General features: G+C 49.7%; 1 protein-coding gene across 1 annotated transcript in view; it reads left to right on the top strand.

Annotated features, from left to right (window-relative positions):
- The window catches only part of SLC6A11 (solute carrier family 6 member 11), a 122,153-nt gene that overhangs the window by 27,105 nt on the left and 73,229 nt on the right, over window positions 1–21,819 (top strand). The window lies entirely within an intron of this gene.

Below are 21,819 nucleotides of genomic sequence, written 5' to 3'. Positions count from 1 at the left end.
TCGGTTGAGAGTCATATACGGAAAGGAGAGCTGAAGTACTTTAGAAACCAGGGAGTGCTAAACTAGAACCATGGGGCATTTTGTGATGAGGACCTGGGCTCCAGGAGTGTGCTCGGGCGGGTGGCGCGGGCTGCCTCCACTGATGGACCTGGGTCTCACCCGCCTGCGGTCTGTGAGGGGAAGGCCAGCCGCCTCCATCCTTCTGCGCTGTCTGTACCACGTGGCCTCTAGTGCCTTACTGTTGTTTGTTTGTTTTCTAGTCAATCGGTCGTATCTGACCCTTTGCAACTCCATGGATGTAGCCCACCAGGTTCCTCTGTCCATAGGATTTCCCAGGAAGAATACTGGAGTAGGTTACTATTCCCTTTTCCAGGGGATCTTCCTGACCCAGGGATCAAACCCGCATCTCCTGCATTGCAGGAGCCACCAGGGACCATAGGAGAAGAAAGATGGGAGCAGATAGCAAGCTCTGAGCTGCCCTGGCCTGAAAGTCACAGCAGCTCTTCCACTCCCAACCCGCTGCCCAGAGCCTGAGACACGGCCTCACCAGCTGCCAGGGAGGCTTAGACATGAGGGGACCAGAGGGATGTCTGATGACTGTGGCCGTCTGTGCCACAAGGGTCACATGTGCAGCTCATGGCGAAGTCCAGCCCATCCGTGTATTTTATTAAAAAAAAAGAAGGGGAGGAGAATTCGTTACCAAGATGTAGAAACCAGGTAATTTCATTTGAAATATATGGAAAAACCAACAGGTTCTCCCTTGGAAAGTTGGAAGACTGGGCACCACTGGGCTTGTGTACCTGCCTGGCAGCCTTGGGCTGAGCTGAACAGCAGCCACCTGCTTCTACGGGTACTCGGTTGGCCACAGTCCACAGCCCTGTGGCTGAGTGTCAATGACATGAACAGCATTAGTTGCTCAGTCATGTGTAACTCTGTGTGAACCCATAGGTTATAGCCCGCCAGGCTCTTCTGTCCATGGAATTCTCCAGGCAAGAATACTGGAGTAGGTAGTCATTCCCTTCTCCAGAGGATCTTCCCGACCCAGGGATCAAGCACAGGTCTCCCATATTGCAGGCAGATTCTTTACCATCTGAGCCACCATTGGCTTCCTCATTTGTGGGAAAGAAGAAGATAGGGCTTTTTTAAAATGCCTGTGTCACCCTGACCGTGTCATAGTCTCTGGCTGCTGGCTTCTGGTAGGCAGTTGCTCGTAAACTTTACTCTTAAGTCATTGGTGGAGGCAATGCGTGGAGACAAAACCTCTGAGGAAGTAAGAACTTAATGACTCTGGGACCTTTTGCAAAAGATGGTCCCCTCAGCTCCCAAGGTGGCAGGTGGGATGAAGAACCAACTGCTAAAATGTGGGAGGTGGGCAGACCTGAGTGAGTGGACTTAGAAGAACACAGAAGAGACGTCAACAAGCCTCATGTTATGAGCTATCAGGAGGCTGAGGACATACTAGAAAGTAATCATGAATGTGCCTCAGGGGCCAGAAAGTAGGACAGAGACTCTCGTGTCCCTTCAGGCGAGATGATTTTGCCGATCTTTGCTTTCTCTGATTTGTGTCAAGACAATAGGATTTTTTTTCTCTTCCAAAATATAAAAATCACTGCATTATCAATCTACTATTTTAGACTACGTGCATCCTGCTCCCATGCACCACTCCCTTCCTTCCCCCCGCCCCCAGCCACTGCCTTTTTTGGCCAAAAAAGAGGAGACAGACTGCAGGGGGTGAGAACCAGGATTTAAAATCAGGGTCCACATCCCAGGTCTGTCTCTCACTGACTGAGATCTGGGGTGAATCACTTACCTTCTCTGAGCCTGTTTCCTCTTTGGCCAAATAGAGATTGGTAAGTGAGCTCATCTCACGGGGTGCTTACAAGACTGAAATGCATGGCTGCACATTTTAACGCTTAGCAGAATGGAGAACTGATTGTAAGTATGAGAAGCAGATGGTGATTTTTAAAAATCTTGTTGTCAAACTTATTCATCCAAGAAATAGCTTCTGAGTATCTGCTTGATACCTGGCATTATTCAGTGTGCATCTAAGATGAATGAAACACAGCCTCTACCCTCGGCAGGTGATCTGTGTGACAGTGCTTCATGAACCATCTGAAACAGGGGGAGGGCTGTCACGCTTGGTGCTCTTGTTGCTTCTACTACGATGACCAGCTTTTCGGGTGTTCACGCGGGGCCAGTGGGGCCTGGCTGGGTGGCAGCTGTCCAAGGCTGTGGGGAGGACAGTACGGATGAGGTTTTGATGTGTGCACATGTGTGGGCTGTCCACGTGAATGTGTGGCCTTGGGCTCTCGGGCCTGGGCGTGGGCCATGGTGGGAGGAAGTTCAGTCCCAAGGCAGGACTGCTTGCCACTGGCGGGACCATCAAGCCTGTGTGTCAGAGAATCCTAAGGCAGGGACCCAGTATCAAGGAAGGACCAGCAGGCTACATGCTGAGGGACTTCAGAAGAGGTTTAGGGGGAGGCAGGATGATGGTTACTGAGTGCTTCACAAGCCTATTCCATTCAGAGCTTGAACAGCTACCAGCTACATGAGACACAGGGGCCGGCATTATCTCCATTGTACAGATGAGGAAACTGAAGATTTGTGGGGTTATATAACCCCACAAGGACACTCAAGAACACTCAAGTGGGGAAGGGGGAGGGGCTGGGATTGACCTCACGCCTTGGTGACTGCATAGCTCAGGCTCTGGGTGAGTGCACCATCAATCCTGTCACATGTGACCTGAGGACAGTGACAGTTTCCTTACAGGTGGCTTATGAAGAGGCTGTTAAGAGCACATAGTAGGTGCTCTGTGACTGTTGGATGCAGCTAAATGGTCCTATTAAGGGAAATGTTGACATGAGCAATTAAGTCCTTTCCTTAAGACTGGGCTTCATGGGCTCTTCTCCATGTTCCATGCCCAAGACCAGGGTGAGTGTCCAGGATGAGATGTGGGTTTCAGGACCTGCAAGGCTCCTTGGAGACGATCTGGTCCATCCACACCCATATTTTATGGATGAGGAAACTGAGGTTCAGAGAGCAAAAGGGACTTGTTCACAGTTACATGGTGAGTAAGTGTCAGGTCAGGACCTGCTCTGATGGCCCAGCTCCCTTGTTGTTCAGTGGCTTAGTTGTGTCTGACTCTTTGCAACCCCGTGGACTGCAGCACGCCAGGCTTCCTTGTCCATCACCATCTCCCAGAGCTTGCTCAAACTCATGTCCATCAAGTCGATGGTGCCCTCCAACCATCTCATCCTCTGTCACCCACTTCTCCTCCTGCCCTTAGTCTTTCCTTCCCAGCATGAGGGACTTCCCTGGCTGCTTATCAATAAGGTTCTGGAGGTCACGTCTGACAGCTTGAGGAGACTAGGAGGCCCCAGATCAGCATGTGGTCTCTAGGGTCTGATGCTTTTATTTATTTTTTTACTGTTCGTTCACCTCACCTTGGATGTGAGCCCAGCGTCCAAAGACTTCAGATTTTATGTAAAAGCAGTTAAAAATAAACGCAGGTCATCTGAGTCTTAGTGAGTGGGCAGAGGTCGCCCCTGCCACCTGCCTGCAGGACTCTGGCCAGAGTCTCCCTCAGGGGTCAGTTCAAGGAAGCGGGAGGGACTCCATCTTCCTGCTGTTGTCCAGGCCATGCCCAAGCTTGCATTTCCTCTTCACCCAAGTTCCAGCCTGCTATCCATACCTGGGCCTCAGGAGAAATTTCTGAAATTTCATCAAGTTGAGGAAAAGGTCCTGGCTCTATCCCATCTCCAAGGCAAAAACTGTAACCCCGACTGTAACTCAGTTGAGACCACAACCCTTGCTCAGGAGTCGATGCAGACACTCTAGGCTCAGCCTCTTGGCAGGTGCTTCTGTAAGTGTGGATTTGGGATCAGGGCTTCCCTGGTGGCTCAGATGGTAAAGAATCTGCCTGCAATGCAGGAGACCCAGGTTAAATCCCTGGATCGGGAAGATCCCCTGGAGGAGGGCATGGCAACCCACTCCAGTATTCTTCCCTGGAGAACCCCATGCACAGAGGAGCCTGGTGGGCTACAGTCCATGGGGTCACAAAGAGTCAGACACAGCTGATAGACTAACACTTTGTCTTTTCAGTTCACAAATAAGTAGATCCCAGATGAGGCTGTGGCAAGGCCGCAGGTAGAGGTGTGACAGTGCTCTCCGTTGGTCTGCGGGGCGGTATGTGGGCCCCGAGGCTGTGTTGACATCGGTGTCCCCTACCCCACGAAGGATAATCGCTGCATGTGACCTTCAGCTCCATCTTCTCCTGTACCTTCCTCAGCACTTTCCATCCTTCTGACATCACAGACCCACATTCAGGGTCTCCCAGGGTCTGAGTGAGCAACCTGGACACTCAGAAGAGGCTGATCTGGCTGGAGAGATGGTCTCTGGGTTCCAGCTTCAATGTAGAGCTAGTGGTGCACGCCTGCTGCTTAGTAGGCTTTTGTGGAAAGGCTGAATCCCGCCTGTGTGGGGCTCCCTGCGAGGTGCCAGATGCACCCAGGAGGACGGTGGACAGTCTTGCCCCCGCAGAGTGTGCACTCCCCCCTGGGTGTGGTAGACACCGACAGATGAGCAATTATGGTCCTGTGTAGTAGTGCTCACATGAAGCAGTAGAACTAGAGAATCAGGTCCTGTGAGCAAGGGGATTCTAACGGCAGAGACCCAGCTCTGGAATATTAGAATACAGCTTGTCTGGGCTGGGAGGGTTTAAGTCCAAACCCTATTGTACAAGTAAGGAGGTAGAGGCCCAGAGAGGTCGCGAAATTTGCCTGAGGCCATCCCGCTTGGCAGGAGCAGAGCTAGAATTCAGTTCTGGGTCTCTCTGCTTTCCCTAAAACTTGTCCTCATCTGTTTTGATACCTCCAGCTGGGGGCTCATGTCCAGCTTCAAAGACAACATGTAGACCCGATTTCTGAGCATGTGGCAAGGGCTTAGTAAGCCATTTATTTTCTTGCCCCAGTTTTAGTTCCACACAGTTATTCATCCCCTTGCTCTAGACGATATTGAAAATTCCCAGAAGTCTGGATTAACAAAATAAATAAGAACATTTCTCAATTGTAAATGAGTAAATATAGGATTCTGAAACACTTTGTTTCTTTAGGAAGAAACTTCCAAGCTGTTAATAGGTTGTCATCTTCTGGATGATAAACATTTTCAGTCTGGATAATTGAAATCAAGTGGCTAAGACATGGAGACAGCTTTGTGATTTTCCTGTGTTCTTGATTTTTTGTTTTGGTTTTGGAGATTTTCTCTTTTTAGAGCAGTTTTAGGTTCACAGCAGAGTGAAGCAGAAGGTACAGGGATTTCTCATCTACTCCCTGCCCTGACACTGTGTTCCCTCCCCCATTATCAACAACCCCCACCAGAGTGGTACATTGGTTAAAACTGATGAGCCTATATAGGCATATCATATTCTCCCAAAGTCTATAATTTATATTAGGGCTCACTTTTGGTGTTGTACAGTCTGTGAATTTAGACAAATGTGTAATCCTGGCAGGCTACAGTCCATGGGGTCGTGAAATGTCGCACACGACTGAGCAACTAAGCACACACATAACGCTTACTGCCTAAATCACTCATGGGTCAGACAGTAAAGAATCTGCCTGCAGTGCAGGAGACCCTGGCTTGATCCCTGGGTGGGGAAGATCCCCTGGAGAAGGGAATGGTAAGCAACTCCAGTATTCTTGCCTGGAGAATTCCATGGACAGAGGAGCCTAGCAGGATACAGTCCGCGGGATTGCAAAGAGTTGTACACGACTGAGCGATTAACACTTTCACTTTCCTAATGTATAATGACATGGATCTAATATTAAAGTCTCATATAAAGTAGTTCTACTACCCTAAAAATCTGTGCACTTCCTGTTCATCTCCCCCTACTTCCCCATCCCTGGCAACCACCAGAACCCAATCTTTTTGCTGTCTCTATACTTCTGACTTTTCCAGAATGCCGTGTCATTGGAATGATACTGTTTGTAGCTTTTTTTAAGATTGACTTCTTTCACTCAGCAAGGTGCATTGAAGTTTCCTCCATGTCTTTTTGTGTCTTGATAGCTCGTGTCTTTTTATTGCTGACTAATAATATCCCGTTGTCTGGATGTGCACCACATTCACCTGTGGATGGACTCTTGGGTACTTCCAAGTTTGACAACTAGGAATAAAGCTGTTATGAACATTCATGTATAAGCATTTGTATGGGCTTAAGTTTTCAACTCTTTGGATAAATACCAAGGAACTTAACTGCTGGTTCTTATGGTAAGAGTATGTTTAATTTTATATGAAGCTACTGGACTATCTCCAAAGCGGCTGTACCAGCTTACGTTCCCACCTTCAGTGTAAGAGAGCCCCTGTTGCTCTGTATCCTTGCCAGCACTTGGTATCATCAGTGTTTTGGATTTGAGCTGTCCTACATCCTGACTGGTATGTGGGGCCTCCCTGGTGGCACTGTGGTAAAGAATCCACCTGCCAAGCAGGACACTCGGGTTTGATCTCTGGTTCAGGAAGATTGCCTGGAAAAGGAAAAGGCAACCCACTCCAGTATTCTTGCCTGGGAAATCCCATGGACAGAGGAGCCTGGCGGGCTACAGTCCATGGGGTCGCAAAGAGTCGGACACGACTCAGCAACTAAACAACAACAATAGATGTGCAGTGGTATTTCCTGATCATAGTAACTTGCATTCCCTGAGCATAGGTGATGGGGAGCATCTTTCCATACGCATATTTACTATCCGTGTATCTCTTTGGTGAGGTGTCCGTTGAGATTTTTGACCCATTTCGTAATTGGTTGTTTGCTTTCTTATTGTTGAGCTTTCAGAGCTCCTTGTATGTTTTGGATAACAGTACTTTATCAGATGTGTCTTTTGCAAATATTTTCTCCTTGTCTGTGGCTTACTTTCACATACTTTTGAGACAGTCTTTTGTGTAACAGAAATTTTTAATTCAATGGAGTCCAACCTAGTTCCTTCCCAGATTGTGCTTTTGGTGTTATATTTTGTCTAAAAGTCTCTGCCATATGCAAAGTCTAGGTTTTCCCTAGATGACTTTTTATAGTTGTGCATTTTGCATTTAGATCTATGACCCATTTTGAGTAAATTTTTGTGAAGGGTGTAGGGTATGTGTCTCAATTCATTTCTGCATACGAATGTCTGTTTGTTGAAAAGTCTTTGCTTTTTACTCATTTTTTGTCACCAGATTCATCTTGCTCATCCCTGCCACCAGGTCCTTTCTATGGCCTCATAGGCCTGAAACCGCTAACTCATTTGGACGACTTCTCCTCTAATATCTCATCTAAGTATTAGCCAAGTCTACCTTATAACCACCTTAGAAAACACCTTGTCTTCTCCATTTTTATTGTCCATCCATCCACTCACCCACCCACCTAGACATTTAACAATAGCTCCCCAGGTCCTCCAGAGAGAAAATTGCTCTTAGAATTTCCCATTTGCACAAACATATTGAAAGTGAAAGTCACTCAGTCTTGTCCAACTCTGCAACCCCACAGACTATACAGTCCGAGGAATGCTCCAGGCCGGAATACTGGAGTGGGTAGCCTTTCCCTTCTCCAGGGGATCATCCCAACCCAGGGATCGAACCCAGGTCTCCCGCATTGCAGGAGGATTCTTTACCAACTGAGCTATCAGGGAAGCCTGTTGCTGACATGCAAAATGACACAACCGAAATCCTTTACGCTCTACAAAACAATAATTTAAAATAAATCCAGGTGTCCTTGTCTTTATTCTGTGTTGTCGTACTGCAGCATGGGAACAGAGGAGGGTGGCCCCAGTACCTGCTCTGCATGCTTGCCGAAGATTGTAACTCATCTTTACTATGCGTCCTTCTCTTGTGGCTTTGCTAGGCCTTAGCCTGACCCACGGATCAGTCAACATCGGTCTTTCACAGAAAATCTGACCCATGACCTGCTTTTGTAAATAAGGTTTTGCTGGAGCACAGCCACATCCATCTTTCTGCATCGCTGTCAACTTCTTTTGTGCTGGTACAATGCCAGAGCTGAGTAATTGCAGCGGAGTATGTGGACCCACAAAGCCTGAAATATGCACTATCTGGCCCTTCACAGAAAAAGTTCTTGGATCTCTAATCTGTTAAACTAATCCATGAAAACTGTTTGCCACGCAAAAAGAAACTAACATCAAAATTGTTGTCACCCAAAGCACGGACCATTTGAGATACTGAAAAGTTACAGTGATGATTTGAGATGGAGAGCTTTTCCGAAGGATCCTTAAAAATCTCACCCCAGCTTTGCCAGGTCCCAAATGTGCTGGGTTTTTGTATCTAAATGCTCACTTGCAGTGAGTGTTACTCATTGATTATTTTATTCATCCACTAAGTGCCTTATTGCTCACCTACTGTGTGCCAGGTACGAGACTGGTGGGGGGGCTCTTTTTAGGGGTGAGTGAGTCAGACTGTGAAGCTGATTGTCAGATGAAGAATGAGCAGTTATAGGAATATTTTGGGTAGAGAATGGGGGCTGGAGGGGGAAGAATGAAGGCAGGAGGTCCCCTTGGGGTGAGGGGGGTAAAGCAAAGCAGTACTGAGTGGGCCCCCCATCGATGATGGCAAGGATGGGAAGGGACTGTCCAGGTGAGCAGCATAGATGAAATTCTCAAGTGGGGGAAGGACCTGGTGAATTGGAGAGGTGACACAGAACTGGGGCCAGATGGAGTAGATGGTGGCATGTGATAGGGCGGGGCTCAGACCTTGCAGACTTTCTCAGCTGTGCTGAGCGGTCGGGGATTTTATTCTAAGGGCAGTGGAGAACCACTGGAAGATTTTAAGCAAGGGTGACATGATCTGACTTTCATCCTTAAAAACTGGCTCTGACTACTCATTGTGAATGGGTGGCGGGGGTGGGGGGGCTGCAGAATGGAGAGGTTAGGGAACCCAGTTAGTGTGTGTCCAGGGTGGAGGTGCAGTGCACGGAGAGAGGTGATCCAATCAGAGACACCTTCCAGTGTGGCATCCTCGTTCTGCAGGACTTGATGGTGCACCCGAGTTTGAGAACTTTCTCTTTTTTGACCTTTTTTTAAAAAAATGTATCTATCTATGGCTGCGCTGGGTCTTCGTTGCTGCTGGTGGACTTTCTCTCGTTGCAGAGAGCTTGGGCTACACTCCAGTTGCAGGGCACAGGCCTCTCGCTGTGGTGGCTTCTCTTGCTGTGGAACCCAGGCTGTAGAGCACACGGGCTTCAGTAGTTGCTGCATGCGGGCTCAGTGGTTGTGGCTCATGGGCTTAGTTGTCCCACAGCTTGTGGGATCTTCCTGGACCAGGGATTGAACTGGTGTCCCCTGCATTGCAAGGTGGATTCCTAACCACTGGACCACCAGGGAAGCCCTCTTTTTTTGACTTTTGAACTGGGTGACTGGCCCAACTCTTGTCTGGATGCTTTGCCCTCTGTAGGCAGCCCTCCCTGCCCACCAGATACTCAGGTGCCCTCTCCTGCTGCCCCTACACCCCCCGGGCTGGCTCCTGTTCTCTGTTCTGTCTCCCTGAGCGTTCCTCCTTCTGTCCTCTTCTGGAGAATGATTTATGGATTTTTCCCCCTCGTTTCCTGGTCTCCAGGAGCAGTGGCTGGGAGGGGAGGGTGCTGCAAAAACAATTCTGGGCCCCTCCCCCCTCCTCCTGCTGCCACTTTAAAGGAAGCTGCAGGATTAGCTGGGATTTTAAGAAGAATCCTGCCTTTTCACTGCTTTAGGCCACTGTTTTTATCCTTTTCAGAGCTCCAGGACACCAAGGCAGGAAAAAAGAAAACACACACACAGACAGACGCACTCACACAGAAACAGCTGCAAATAGCCTTGAATTGATTTTTTTTTTTTTCTTTTCCTTCCTTCATTCACCAACAAGTAGAGGAGTTGGAGGTAGTACAAGGACTCTTTTTTGTTTTTTTTTCCATTTATTAAAGTGTAGGTGACTTACAATATTAGTTTCAGGTGTACAACATAGTGGTTCAGTAGTTTTATAGATTAAACTCCAGATGAAGTTATTTTGAAATATTGGCTCCACTTCCTATGCTGTGCTTACATCCTTGTAACTTATTTATTTTATACCTAGTAGTTTGTATCTCTTGGTTCCCTTCGCCTGTCCTCCTACTGGTAACCACTAGTTTGTTCTCTGTATCTGTGAGTCTGCTTCTGTTTGTTACATCTGTACAAAGACTCTTTTTTTTTTTTTTCTGTTAATTTCATTTATTTATTTAATTTTGGCTCTGCTGGGTCTCGGTTGGCATGTGTGGGCTTTCTCTAGTTGCGGTGAGCGGGTCTACTGTTTCATTGTGTCATGCCAACTTCTCATTGCAGTGCCTGCTCTTGTTGCACACAGAAGCGTGGTGGGCTAGAGCCCATGGGGTTGCAAAGAGTCAGACCTGACTTAGCGACTAAACAACAACAAACATTCTTGTTGCAGAGCATGGGATCTAGGGTGTCTGGGCCTCAGTAGTTGCAGTGCGTTGGCTCCGTAGTTGTGGTGCAGGGGCTAAGTTGCTCCACAGCATGTGGGATCTTCCCAGACCAGGCATCAAACCCTTATCCCCTGTGTTGCAAGGTGGGCTCAACCACTGGCCCCCAGGGAAGCCCGGTACAACGACTCTTAAACAGCCTGCCTCCTCCGCATGATGCTAATGGTAAAGAAGATGCTTAAGTGGCACTTTGATCCGGGCCTGGTTCCAAGGCCCTTGCTACATTAACCCACTGAGCATTCCCTGGTGACTCAGATGGTAAAGAATCTGCCTGAAATCTGGGAGACCTGGGTTCAGTCCCTGGAGAGGGAAATGGCAACCCACTCCAGTATTCTTGCCTGCAGAATTCCATGGACAGAGGAGCCTGGAGGGCTACAGTCCATGGGGTCGCAGAGTCAGACAAGACCGAGTGACCAACACACACGCAGATGAGAATAGTACGGTTGTTATCCCCATTTTGCAGATGAGAAGACAGAGGCTCACAGGGCTTAAGCTGCTTATGCTAAGCTCCTGGGGGAACGGATGCCTCCAGGATTGGGGAGGAGCAGGGTGGGGCCCCTTGGCAGGTGAGGGTGCCTGCTCCAGCCAGCTTACCCCTGACCTGCCAGATGGAGATGCAGGCTGGGGGGCAGGTATCAATAGCTCCTCCTCAAGTGTGTGCCTTTCCCCGCCCCCTCCACCCCACTGCCACCAAGGCAGGCCGGAGCTGCCAGCAGGGGAGCCATCAGGAGCCCCACACAGAAAATTTATTCTTCAGGAGCACCCTGTAAAGTGGCTGATGGATTCAATGAGGCGTAAAGCAGTAGCAAAGGGGGCAGGGGGAGTGAAAGGGAAAGATGTGTGAAAGGGAAGAGAACAGGCCCAGGAAAGGAACTGGGCAGCGCTGTCTCTGGGCCCTCAAGTGGCCTTTGTTGCAGCCCGAAGCAAGCGGGAACGGCGTTGGTGGTGGGGCTCTCCCAGCACCCGCTGCTGTCTGCATTCAGAGAGGAAACTAGAGCGTTCATGAGATGCATGCAGAGAGCCCCGCAAGGAGATCTCCTGCCCTCCAGCTCCGGGGCCCGAGGACACCCGAAGCTGCTGCCGAGGGTCCTTTGTGCGGCGCTGGGAGCTCTCACACCGCTGGTCTGGGGAGAGCCGTCGATTGTCACATGAAGTCAAAAGAGTTTAGCGTCTTGATTCAGCCCTTTCTTTGGCCTTGAATGACAGCGCTTCACCTTTAGCGGGAACCCTGGCAGCGAGGAGGGTTGGAAAGGAGGGAAGCTTTGCGACTGGGTAATACTGTCTTTATTGAAGCACAAAGGCCCCCCCAAAGTCCGAGTGGTTGCTGGTGGGAGGGGTCCTACAGGGCTGGCTGCCTCCTGAGAAAGCCCTCAGCACACAGAGGGGGGCCTGAGGGGACTGGGTGCTGTTAACCCTTCCAGAGCACCCCAAGGAGCCCAGCCCCTCGAGGGCCCATCGATGTGTACCCGTGTCACTGGCAAATGAGCTGCCCTCCTGAGTGGCAGAGGCAAGGAGTCCAGATGGCTTTGAGCTCCACGTGAGATCAGGCATGATGCCACAGATTCAACCAGAAGCGGGCAGAGGTATTTGTGGTGTGCCACTTCAATCTTAGTGCCAGGCTGAGCACTGCAGGGGAAATTTAAAAACATTGCTAGCTGGGACTTCTGTGGTGGTCCAGTGGTTAAGACTCCATGCTTCCACTGCTGGGGACACAGGTTTGATCCCTGCTTGGGGACCTAAGATCCCACATGCCACTTGGCATAGCCAAAAAAAAAAGTAAAAAATGAGATAAATAAATAAAAATAAAAGACTTACTCACCGTGTACCCTGCCTTCAAGAATCGGGCAAAGAAGCCAAAGACAGAGCTGGCAGTGGAGAACAGAATGAGCCTGTGTTTGGAGTCAGGAGTCCTGCCCCACCACGTGGCAGCAGCGTGGGTCAGTGCAGGCCATCACCAGCCTCACTGGCTGTTCCCATCACTCCATTTCTCTCGGCCTCAGTTTCCCCTTCTTTCAAGTGTAGTGTAACAGGTGCGGTGACAGGTGGCGGGTACTGTGTTGGTGTCACTAGAACCTTTGAACCACAGCTTGCCTGGGAGGTGCAGGACATGGGGTCAGTGTGTCCAGGAGGCTCTGGGCAGGTGACATGTGGGCTGGCTCTGACAGGTGTGGCGGGAAAAGTGACGGGCAAAGACCCAGAGAGGCACCGGGGGAGCAGAGAGGGAAGGTGTGAGCCTGTGCAGAGTGCAGGCTGGGCGGCTAAGCTGAGGCTGGCCTGTTGTGGCGGCAGCAGTCACTCCAGTGTACTTGTCTCCCTCCAGGGGGCCTGCCGCCCCCCGTGCTCTGCACCCCTGTGGCCACCTCTGTCGGTCAGCATTCAGCCAGAGAAGCAGAACCAGCAGATTCTGTACGAAGCGTTGGTGTTGTGAGGTGGGCCGGGCAAGGCTGGCGTGCAGAGGGCAGGCTGCAGCTCTCTGTAGGAGACTGTGGCAGTGACCACAGGTGAACCTTCCTCATTAGAGAAACCTCAGTTCTGCTATTAAGGCCTTTCCATCAATTGCATCAGCCTACCCAGGTCATGTAGAACAGTCTCTCTTATTTAAAGTCAACTGATTTTGGACTTTGATGCTATCTCTATCTATAAGACACCTTCAGAAAACTAAGATCATGGCATTCAGTCCCATCACTTCATGGCAAATAGATTGGGAAAGAGTAGAAGCAGTGACAGGCGTTATTTTCTTGGGCTCCAGAATCACTGCCGATGGTGACTGCAGCCGTGAAATTAAAAGACGCTTGCTCCTTGGAAGGAAAGCTATGATACACCTAGACAGCGTATTAAAAAAACAGAGAAATCACTTTGCCAATCACGGTCCGTATAGTCAAAGCTGTGGCTTTTCCAGGAGTCATGTACAGATGTGAAAGTTGGACCATAAAGAAGGCTGAGCACTGAAGAATTGGTGCTTTCCAGTTAAGACTCTTGAGAGTCCCTTGGACTGCAAGGAGATCAAACCAGTCAATCCTAATGGAAATCAGTCCCGAATATTCATTGGAAGGACTGATGCTAATGATGAAGCTCCAATACTTTGGCCATGTGATGTGAAGAGGCAACTCGTTGGCAAAGACCCTGATGCTAGGAAAGATTAAAGTCAGGAGGAGAAGGAGGTGACAGAGAATGAGATGGATGGCATCACTGACTCAATGGACATGAGTTTGAGCTGACTCTGGGAAGGACAGGGAAGCCTGGTGTGTTGCAGTCCATGGGGTCACAAAGAATTGCATATGACTGAGCAACTGAACACCAAGCTCTTCCTTCCCTACCACCCTGCTTTCTCTTCCGCCTCCTCCAGGAGGCCTTCTGGGGCCCCGCACCCCCATCCTTCTCAACCTCCTCTTCCTTTCACTGATGGCTCTCGCCCACAGCAGCTTCCAACTGTCCTGTGTTAGCCTCTCATTGTCTCATGACTGCTGGGCTTGTGGGTCCAGAGACATTTCTTACCCCGTAGGGCAAATATTTATGAAACATTCCTGTGCCCAGGACCACAGATATCAACTCTAAACAAGTTTAGAGGCTGGGCGTGTAGGCAGAGAAGTAAACAGACAGTTACAAAATGTCCCTGTGCTGGAGATGAATGCGGCCCCAGGAGGCAGTGGGATCCAAGCTGGCTGGGGAGGTGCAGATGGTTATTAATTACCCAAAGGCAGAGGAGAAAGGAGATTCTAGGTCAAAGGGCCCAGGTACAAAGGCCAAAAAGCTAGCGTACTCCCCCTCCCTATTTTCTTCTTTCCCTCCTCCTTCCTCCTCGTATATGTTGGCAGAGCATCCATTGCACGATGGGCTGTTTCGTTGCTCAGTTGTGTCCGACTCTTTGCAACCCCATGGACAACTACAGTCTGTGGGATTTCCCAGGCAAGAATATAGGAGTGGGTTGTCATTTCCTTCTCCAGGGGATCTTCCCAACCCAGGGATTAAACTTGGTTCCCCCGCACTGGCAGGCAGATTCATTACCCCTGAGCCACCTGGGAAGCCCTGCATGACCAGGGCCCTTGGGCATTTTTCTGTGTCCAGGGTAACCCACATGGTAGATACTGGGAACCATCGCGTGTCGATTTCAGTCAGCAAACAAATGTGTGTTTGCTCGTCACGTGGTAGGACCTGTTTGATTGAGGTAAAAGTTCTGAAGTCTTTCCTGGCAGTCACACAACCAAGCTTTCTCCCCTGACCTCCCCTGCGGGTAAAGAAACAGCAAAAGGAAAACCCGTCTTGGGGGAGAGGGGTGGAAAATGGGAATGAATGGGTGTGAATGGGAATGTGCGCGGTCCGGCTGCAGCTGTAGGTGCGAGACCCTCAGTGGGGACGAGGTGCAGATGAGGGGCAATTGCTGGTGGGGAGGGGTGCAGGGAGATGGGCAGGGGGCCACAGAAGCTGAAGAGTCATGCAGCCCAGGTTCTAAATGCAGATCCTCCCCCCAGCTAAGCAAATGACTTTGGCTTTACAAAGCGCCAACCGTGTGCCTGACGTTGGGCTCAGTGCTTCTGTTCCTTGTCTAATTTAACCCCCCCCCAACAGATGGACAGGGGAGTATCAGCAAGTCCACTTTAAAAGTGAAGTCCTGGAGGGCTAAGTGATGTGCTCGGATAGGTCACATGGCTAGTGGAGACAAGATTTTATCCTACACTTGATCTTAGCCGAAAGGCCGAGAAGCGATCGGAGACAAGATTTGAACCCAGGTCTACAGAGGGTCGCAGAGAGTTAGACACAACTGAGCGTTAAAGCACGCATGCTACCTAGGTGGCTCCCCAGCCAGTGTTCTTCCCAGTGGTGAATGCAGAGCCTTCAGTAAGTGAGCCTCCACCCGCCTGCCAGCCTGAGTGCGCACCATTCGCCCAGCGCTGTTGGTGGGGGCCGGGGAGGTGGGGCGGGGAGAGCAGAGCCAGGTGGACAGAGTTTGCGCCATGGCCCTGCCTCCAGCGTGACCTCCGGTGTGTGCCTTTCTTTGCCCTGGAGCTGCTTCCTCGGCCTTCACCACAGGGTCGTCGGTGCACACATCTCACTGGGTTGCTCTAGACCTTGAACGAGGTGATGCCTGTAAGTTACCTGCTTGTCACACAGTAAACACACGAATTGCAGTTGTTTTTATTTTATGGCTGAGATTTCTATAAACCCATGCTCCAACTTCAAAGAGTTTTCAGTCCAGTGGGGCAGTAAGACTGGATTCATTCACTTGAAGATAATAACAGGATTTTGTAGTACAGATCACAGGGCCCCCAACCTCTAGGCCACTGAATGGTACCTCCTGTCAGATCAGTGGCAAAATTAGAAGTAAAGTGCACAATAAATGTAATACGCTTGAATCATCCTGAAACCGTCCCCCATCCCTACCCTGGTCCATGGGAAAACTGTCTTCCATGAAACCAATCCCTGGTGCTGGAAAAGTTGGGGACCGCTGGATAGATGATGGCCCAGTCACTGCTGGGATGGAGTTTCAATAAGGAAGTTGCTGTGGACCACAGCATTCTGGAAGGACCTCCTGGGAGGAGGTGTGAGCGGCACGTTGAAAGACAGCCATGTGGAGGGCAGGGCTGTGCCTTCCTGGGGTACGGAGAAGGGGCATCAGGGGTGGCCGTGGAGGCTGGGACGTGATTGGCTGGGCCAGGCTCCAGGGTTGGGCTAGACTAGGTCCTGTGGGCCGTGGGGAGCCACTGAGAGTCTTGTGCACACTTGTGTGTGCTCAGTCACTCAGTTGTGGCCGACTCTGAGACCCTATGGACTGTGTAGCCCACCAGGCTCCTCTGCCCATGGGATTCTGTCCAGTATTCTCTAGGCAAGAATACTGGAGGGGGTAGCCATTTTCCCTCCTCTAGGGGATCTTCCCAGCCCAGGAATTGAACCCGTGTTTCCCACATCTCCTGCATTGCAGGCAGATTCTTTACTGCTGAGCAACTGGGGAAGCCCTTGAGAGTTCTTGAGCAGGGGTGTATTGGAGAGTAGAGGGGTCACTGATAGGCCCTTACATTGCTGTCTGTGCTGGGCAGCATCTCTCTTCCTTCCTGATTGACAGCAACTCTCCCCCAATGGATAATAAACAAGACCCCCCCTCCCCACCTAGTGAGAACATAGCAGCAGATGGTAACTCACTCTGCAAAAGCCAGGCATGACCGTGGTCCTGAATCACAACCATGCTGTGTCACAGTTTGACTGGCCTAGTACTCTGGTGGTTATCATATCAAAACCAGGAAGCCAGGGCTGACTCCATGCCCGCCCTGGCACCACGGCCTTCATGAGCCCTGTTGATAGACCCAGCACCCCTGTTGATGATGAGGTTTGTATTAATGCCTCCTTACCACCTGGAAATGCAGGTCGTCAATAATCTACCAGCCCAGGTTAAGTCCAAGAAAATCTATAGAATACCCCCTTTATATTTTAAAGGACGAGCAGAAAGGAAGCAACATATACTAAAACAATATGTGTTCTGACATGTAAACGCTCAGGTACAAACATGCCAGACTCAACAGGGGCGGGCACCACCCCGGTGTGATTGCATTCAACTATGAGATGCGAGAGCCGAGGTTCCACTGAATGTTGTCGGTTCTTTTTCTCTGCAGTTTATATCTTGAAATAAGAGCTGAGCAATACATTATGATAGAATCACCATGAATGCCACAACCACAAGCGAGGACTGATAGGAAGAGGTGGCACTGGCACTTGGGTTCCACCAGTAGCATTGCCAGTAGTGACATGATTTTCTCAAGTGATGGATAACATTTGGTAAAGCACCAAATTAAAGAGAGCATAGTCCACTTTCCATTCATATGGTAAATTGCATTTCTGGAACATTCAGTTTCTATCAAAATGAGGTGAAAATATTTTGAGGTTATATATAAAACAGAGTTAGATTCTAGGCTTAATAATTATAAGCAGGACTTCTCTGGCGGGCCAGTGGTTAAGACTCTGAGTTTCCAATGCAGCGGGGCTCAGGTTTGACCCCTAGATGAGGGACTGAGATCCCACATGCTATGTGGCATGGCCAAAAAAATATTACAAGCTACACACATGAGTGTCTGGTGGCACATTTGGAAATCCTGAGAAATAGGGCAGTACTGTGCCCATACTTGTAGGATTGCCAGCTTACCTTGGTCATTAAATGCTGACCCTCAGTCTTTTTGGTCACCTAAAATTGCCCTTGGGCTTCCCTTGTGGCTTGGCAGGTAAAGAATCCACCTCCAATGCAGGAGATGCAAGAGATTCAGTTTCTGTCCCTGGGTGGGGAAGATCCCCTGGAGGAGGGCATGGCAACCTACTCCACTATTCTTGCCTGGAGAATCCCATGGACAGAGGAGCCTGGTGGGCTACACTCCATGGGGTCACCAAGAGTCAGACACGACTGAAGCAACTGCGCATGCATGCAAAACAGCCTTATATGTCCCCTGGTGGCCCTTTAGAGGACAATACTGCTTTTGCAGCAACTGCCAACTTGTATTAAATTATTTAAGCTTCACAACCATCCTAGGAAGTCGATGTTTTCATTCCCACTTCCTGGATGTGCACAGTGAGGCTTGAAGAAGTGCAGTAACCTGCTTAAGGCCCCAGAGCTGGGACCAGAACCATCTCTGTTTTCATAACTCAGCATTTATTACTGAGTTCGTGTTTTGTGGGACCATATGCCCTAGGATTACTTCAGCATGCATTTATTAAACGCCTACTGGATTACAGGCACCCTGGTGAGTCCTGGAGACAGAGAGGCAAATATCTAAGATGTGGTCCCTGTGGATGACGTGGGCTGGTACAAAGAGTGGATGGGATGAGGGTTGTGGCTCAGGAGGGGAACAGAAAGCAGTTCAGAGTGGCCAGTGCACAGACCTTGAAAGGGGACAGAGAGAAACAGGCTGGAGTGGCAGGGAGGGGTGGCTTAGGAAGGGCTTGTAGGCAAGCCTCGTAATAAGATGAAAGCGGTGGAATGCCGCAAAGGGCTTAACATAGAGGGGGTGTCATGGCCAGGATTTCTTTATAGGAAGACCACTGTGGTTGCAGCGTGGGGAGTGGGTGCACAGGGGCCAAGGTTGGATTCCACATAGTGGTCATTTGGGAGAAGGTGGTGGCAGCTTTGAGGAGAGAAGAGGGTGGTTTGGGAAATATGCAAGCGTGAGAATCCATCCATCCATTCCCGGTACCTGAATGAAGAGGGCGTAGGGGGCTGGAGAGGCCCAGGCTGCTTCCTGGCTTTAGTGGCTGTGCTTGGTGGTGCCATTGGTGGGTCAGGATAGTGTCAGAGCGGGGAGAGCTGTGGCTAGAGTTGGGGGAGATGTGCCTCTCTTTGGGGACCCATTAGGTTTGTGATGCCTCTGAGGCTGCAAGTAGGGATGTCTGGGTGGTGGACGGGAAGCCTGGAGCACTGCAGAGAGAGGGATGTGGAGGGGAGTCATCAGCTTTCATGTTTGGATTTCTTTACCTGGGACCCAGAATGCTTCAAGAAGCCCCCAAACCCTGTGGAATTGTGTAAAAATGATGGAGTCATGAGAATAAGTACATTTTGCTAGGGTGTGAGTCCATAGCTATCATCTGATTTTTGAAAGGGCCTGTGTCCCCTAAAAGATGAGAAACTTCTGATGTGCCATATTTCACCTGATCTGAGTTGCACCATATGGTCAGTCAGCCGTGTCTGACTCTTTGTGACCCCATGGACTGTAGCCCGCCAGGCTCTTCTGTCCACGGAATTCTCCAGCCCAGAATACTGGAGTGAGTTGCCATGCCGTTCTCCAGGGGATCCTCCCAACCCAGTGATCAAACCCGAGTTTCCCACCTTGCAGACAGATTCTTTACAGTCTGAGCCTCCAGGGAACCCCCGAGAATGCTGGAGTGGGTAGCCACTGCTTTCTCCAGGGGATCTTCCTGACCCAGGGATCAAGCCCAGGTTTCCTACCCTGCAGGCAGACTCTTTAGCTAAGTCTGGGCCACCAGGGAAGTCCATCTTATACACCAGAAGGCACCTAATGTGTCCAGTTAAGAGGAATGGACATCAGAAGCAGAAACACTACTAGTTAATCTGCTCTGCATTGACTTGACGTTGGTTACTCCCTGTGACATGTGAGATACCGCACCAGACTCCTGTTGCTTTGAAGATTCTTTATCCCTCCTAAAGGAATCGGCAGGTTCTCCAGACTGCAGGTGTGTTGTTTGAGGTGCCATAGTAATCAGCTTGCATGTGCCGCAGTAACAGTGTGATCCAGCTACATCTGCTGGTGGGTATCTTCTCAGATTCATAAAGTTGTTTCTTTGCAAGAAAATGTGTGATCGTTTCTCTATAATGATTTATATTTGCTTTACAGTATCAACTTTCACTCCTGTGTCTGAAACACAGTATGATCTTTTTAGAAAAGACATCGTAAACCTTCAAACACCAATTGATTTAAATTGATTTAAAATATTTTAGCCCAGCGAGCCCATAACTCAACTGAAGTGGTGATAATAGGATCAGCTCTGACCCCAGTCCCTTCTGCTCAGAGGGGTGGCATCCTGATTTCAGAGATAATAAGGTGAATAGTGCTAAATGCATGCATCTTAGAAATGATGGAATTAGAGCTCTGGGAACAGGTGGGATACCTAGGGAAAGAATTCAAGAGAAGGATGAAGGGTAAGGTCCGTATAGTCAAAGCATGGTTTTTTCAGTAGTCATGTATGGATGTGAGAGTTGGACCATAAAGAAGGCTGAGCACTGAAGAACTGATGTTTTCCAATTGTGGTGCTGGAGAAGACTCTTGAGAGTCCCTTAGACTGCAAGGAGATCCAACCAGTCCATCCTAAAGGAAATCAACCCTGAATATTCATTAGAAGGACTGATGCTGAAGCTGAAGCTCTGATACTTTGGCCACCTGATGCAAAGAGCCAACTCACCAGAAAAGATACTGATGCTGGGAAAGACTGAAGGCAGGAGAAGAAGGGGGTGACAGAGGATGAGATGGGTTGGATGGCATCACTGAATCAAAGGACATAAGTTTCAGCAAACTCTGGGAGATAGCGAAGGACAGGGAAGCCTGGCATGCTGCAGTCCATGGGTCTCAAAGAGTTGAACACAACTTAGCAACTAAATAACAGTAAAAGATATGGGACTTTGGGAGCTGAGAGATGAGGGAAGTAGAGAAGGGCTAGAAGGGGGGCCTGGAGGGGAGCAGGAGAGGGAGGGCCCCCTGAAGCTGGCCATGCCTGCAGAGGGCTATGAAGGGCTGCAGGGCAGTGGACCCCAACTGTGTATCTCTCTTCCTTTCAAAGGCTTTATTCATTTGAATTCAGAAGCTGGACTCAAAAGAGGATGCAGTGAGGTCGTCATGTAGGTGACACTGTTATCCAAGAAAGAGACACAGAGGGAGGAACAGATTACGGGAGAAAGTGACGGTTTTGATTTTGAGCATGTGAGATTGTAGATAGGAAATCCAAGTGGATGTTCAGAAAAGGGAGTTGAAAATATGGGTCTTAAACTCAAGAGATACCACTGGGCTGGTGAGAGACACTGAAAACCATCAGTGCATCAGTGGTTCCGAAAACCATGTGTGTGTGTGCTGAGTCACTTCAGTTGTGTCCGACTCTTTGCGACTCTGTGGACTGTAGCCCACCAGGCTCCTGTCCATGGGGATTCTCCAGGCAAGAATACTGGAGTGGGTTGCCATGCCCTCTTCCAGGGCATCTTCCCAACCTGGGGATCAAACCCATGTCTCCTGCATCTCCTGCACTGCAGGCGGATTCTTAACCCCTGAGCTACTGGGGAAGCCCTCCATAGGAATAGGTAAGAAAAGCCACGGGAGTGTATAGAGAAAGAACAGATGTGAGAGGAGGCCGGTCTTCCGGGAAGCAGCTTAGAAATCTGCAGACACAGCAGGCAGCCGCCAGAACAGCTAGAGGGCGGGGCTCGTTCCCCATCTACCTTTGCATCCACTGTGCCCACTGCAGTGTCTGGCACATAACAGATGCTGCTGATCAAAATTAGCTGACTGGTTGATTAGCTGACGGGAAGAATGTGTGAGAAGATGAACCTGTAAATGACTTTTAAAAAATCACGAGGAAAGGAAGCAGGAAAGCAGAAACTTTCTAATGGGGATAAGTGTTTAAGCTGGGAACTGGGAGAAAGACAAAGGCTAAGAAGCTATTAGACTTGACTTAATGGGGGCCTCTGGTGTCCTTGGGGGTGGCCCCTGGGTGGATAGGTGGGAGATAAGGCACCTGAGGCAAGAACAGGAAGCAACGTAGATTGTTCCTTTAACAAATGAAGTTGTTTTGGAAGGAGCATGTTATGGCTACTGCAGGTGGTCTGGGAGGGACCTGTGTTGCTGAGGATGCCTGAGGAGGGGCCCAGG

This window comes from Budorcas taxicolor, chromosome 1, assembly GCF_023091745.1.
Source record: "Budorcas taxicolor isolate Tak-1 chromosome 1, Takin1.1, whole genome shotgun sequence".
Classification (NCBI taxonomy): Eukaryota; Metazoa; Chordata; class Mammalia; order Artiodactyla; family Bovidae; genus Budorcas; species Budorcas taxicolor.
Note: the sequence above shows the minus strand (reverse complement) of the source record. Positions and strands in the feature narration are given on the sequence as shown.